The sequence below is a fragment of the Vulpes vulpes genome, chromosome 2 (genome assembly GCF_048418805.1).
Source record: "Vulpes vulpes isolate BD-2025 chromosome 2, VulVul3, whole genome shotgun sequence".
NCBI classification, from domain to species: domain Eukaryota; kingdom Metazoa; phylum Chordata; class Mammalia; order Carnivora; family Canidae; genus Vulpes; species Vulpes vulpes.
In genome coordinates this window covers 51322784-51326428 of record NC_132781.1, presented here as the reverse complement: position 1 = coordinate 51326428, position 3645 = coordinate 51322784, and the positions used below count along the sequence as shown (strand labels likewise).

The 3645-nt window shown below is 48.2% G+C and overlaps 1 pseudogene; it reads right to left on the bottom strand.

Moving 5' to 3' along the window:
• Positions 1-2063: 2063 nt before the first annotated feature.
• On the bottom strand, positions 2064-3073 carry LOC112928025 (malate dehydrogenase, mitochondrial-like; annotated as a pseudogene).
• Positions 3074-3645: the final 572 nt, after the last annotated feature.

Below are 3645 nucleotides of genomic sequence, written 5' to 3'. Positions count from 1 at the left end.
TTTTCTTTTTGAGACTTTGGATTTTTGGATTCACTTTGGATTTTTTTAAAGATTTTATTTATTTATTAATGAGAGACACAGGCAGAGGGAGAAGCAGGCTCCCCTCAAGGAGCACAATGTTGGACTTGATCCAGGACCGTAGGATCATGCCCTGAGCCAAAGGCAAGACGCTCAACCGCTGAGCCATCCAGGTGTCCCTACACTTTAGATTTTTGAAGTTTTGTTTAAGAATGCCTTTTCTGGGTACCTTGGTGGTTCACTTGGGTAAGCATCTACCTTTGGCTCAGGTCATGATCCTGGGGTCCTGGGATTAAGCCCCATGTCGGGTTCTCTGCTCAGTGGAGAGCCTGCTTTTCCCTCTCCCTCTGCCTGCTGCTCACCCTGCTTGTGCATGTGTGCTCTCTCTCTCTGTCAAATAGAATCTTTAAAAAAAAGAAGAAGAAAGAAAGAAAAGAAAAGAAAAGAAAAGAAAAGGGAAAAAAAAAAGAATGCTCTTTCCAACCCTTGTCTTAAGTCAGAAAGGAGAACTGGTCATGGTGGCTACAGGTGTGCAGTACACAGACCAGGTTGTCTGGTGAGGCCAGAGAGGCCCTGGGGAGTTGGAATCTTGGGTTTACAACCCACCTGTGTGGCCTGGATGAGTTGCTGAGCGAGTTAAGTTTCTGCACCCGGAGAATGGGAATGGTGACCATACCTTAACCACCTGATTCAGAGGGTTGCAGGGACAGTCAACCATGAGACACAGAATACCTGCCATAGCATGGGCATCAATAAACATTGTTTTTGCTTTTACCTGCCATATGAATGTTAGGCTGCCCTAACAAAGTGCTATAAGTGGGGTGCTAAAAACAATGGAAATGTATTTTCTCACTGTCCTGGAAGCCAGAAGTCTGAAGTCAAAGTGTGGGCAGGGTTGGTTCATTCTGGAGGCTCTGATGGAAAATGTAGTCCATGCCTCTTTCCTGCCTTGTGATGGTGCGACAATCTTGGACATTCTGTGGCTCATAGCTGTGTCACTCATTTCTCTGCTTCTGTTTTCATGTGACCTTCTTCCTGGGTGTCTTCACATGGCCCTCTTCTCGGTATGCGTCTGCTTCTCTTCTGATAAAGATGCTGTCGGGATCCCTGGGTGGCGCAGCGGTTTAGCGCCTGTCTTTGGCCCAGGGCGCGATCCTGGAGACCTGGGATCGAATCCCACATCAGGCTCCCGGTACATGGAGTCTGCTTCTCCCTCTGCCTGTGTCTCTGCCTCTCTGTCTCTCTCACTGTGTGCCTATCATAAATTTAAAAAAAATAATAAAGAAAAAAAATAAAGATGCTGTCATTGGATTTAGGCCCCACATTAATCCAAGCCAGTATGATTTCATCTGAACTGCACTACACCTGTAAAGACCCTATTTCCAAATAAGGTCACATTTTGAGGTTCCAGGTAGACATGAATTTTGGGGAAGAACATTATTCAATCCCCTGTGCATGCTTTCAAGGAGCATAGAATCCAGCAGATGGAATGGGAGGGACCAACCATACTGTGATTCGGAGTCAAGTCCAGCCCAAGATCAACTTGCAGTGAGGGCCACTTACTGGTGGGGGTGAGTTATGAACTTTGCTTCTGGATCAGGAGTTTGCTAAATCAGGAGTGTGCTAAATGGTGATGCAGCAGAGGGGCTGTACAGGAGGAAGACCCAGCTTGAGCAAAGGCATTCCAGCAAGATGACCTAAGGCTGTTTGCTTGATAAATGGTCAGATTTAAGAGATGTGTGAAATTGAAGCTAAAAATGTCAGCATATGGAGGGCCTCTCAGGTAAATAAGAAACCTCAATTATATCTGGAGGCAGTGAGGGGCCCCTGAAGGTTTGTGTGTTGTCTGTTGGTTTGTTTGTTTTTAAAGAAAATGGAAGCCTGCTTTTATTGATGCACGCATCGATGGACCTGCAATTGGAAGGGGCAGTGACATTAACATGACACTTGTGGTTTGGTTAACAATGGAAACATGAAGACAGGAGATGGCTTTGCAGGGACATGATGCCTTCATAAGTTAGGGAAACTGCTAGCTGCCTGCCCTCTCATTTCATGTTCTTCACAAACTCCTCTCCCTTCGTGATGGAGGGCTTCAGCCCTCCACTTCCACTATCATCTTCTCTTCAAAAGGGGAGATCTTGCCAATGCCTAGATTCTTTTTGATGCTCTTTTCCCCCAGCAGTTACAATGTGGAGAAATAGGCACAGTCTGCTTCCTGGGATTTAACGAAGGAACATTCAACAACTCCTTCCTTTCCATTCCTTGCGTCCACAAGGCAGAAGACAAACCGGGCTCCAGCATACGCCATGGGCAGGGTGGCAGAGCCTGCTCCAGCTTTGGCCTTCACCACCTCCGTGTGGCCTCCTGGATCCACCCAGTCAGCTGGTCCTGGGGAAGGTCCACCTTGGGAGTGCACTGAGAGATTGGGGAGGGGGGAGGATGATGGTCTTCCTGGCATGACTGCCAATGACAGGAACATTGACTCACATGGGATCCAAACCCTTCAGTTCTGCAATGAAAGTGTTGGCGCTGACAATGTCCAGGGTCGTCACCCCAAAGATTTTATTGGAGTTGTAAGTTCATGTTTCTTGAAAACCTCCAATGCAATTGGGATGGTAGAGTTGACAGGATTTGAAACGACGCAGATCATGGCCTCAGGGCAATACTGGGTGCCGGCAGCAGTCAGGGTGGCCACAATTGAGGCATTGGTGTTGAACAGGTTGTCCCATGTCATGCCTGGTTTTCTCGGGACTCGGGCTGGAATAACCACCACATCGCAGCCTTTGAGGCAATCCGGCAGCTGCTCAGGTCCGAGGTAGCCTTTCACGGTTGCTCTGGTCTCGATGTGGCTCAGACCTGTGGCCACTCCAGGCCTATGAGCAATATCGTAGAGGGTCAGGCGGTTCACTAAGGGGTTGTTCTTGAGAAGAAGCGCAAGGGGCTGCCCAATTCCTCCGGAAGCCCCAAGCACGGCTACTTTAGCATTGTTCTGGGCCGGGGTGCTGAAGCTGCAGTGGAGAGCGGTGCCGGCAGGGCGGGCGAGGGCGGAGAGCATGTTGGTTGGAATGGGCAGGGAGCCGAACAGCAGGCGAAGGAACTGGCGGCTGGCAGGTGACACCAGTGACCCTGTGTGTTGTCTGTTGAATATTGTCAAAGGTTTAACCTTGACTCTGATGCCTACTAATTTAACTTGGAAATGCTGAGCTGGCTGTCTTTTTGGGCAAATCCCCATCATACCTCTGTTCCTCCCTTGCAGTGCTGTGTGCAGGGCCACATTCCACAGAGGCCCCGTGTTAGTCTCATATTCACCATGACACCTCCCCTGCTCCACAAAGCACCAGAATTCTCAATTAGAGGTTCTATGTTAGTCGTGTCTCCTCTGAAGAATACACAGGGATCATTTTAAGTTTAGATCCCTACCTCACACTCTATGCCAGAATGAACTCCTAAGGGACTAGAGCTCTGTCGAAAGTAACAACACAAGTGCTGGAAGAAAACAACATTAGTGAATTTTTGGACTCAGATGAAAAAAATCTTTCCAGAAATGGCCGAAAAGTCAGACGCAACAAAAGAAAAGGCCAACAAATTAGACAGCCTCCCAAAACAAAACAACTTTTGCATGGCAGG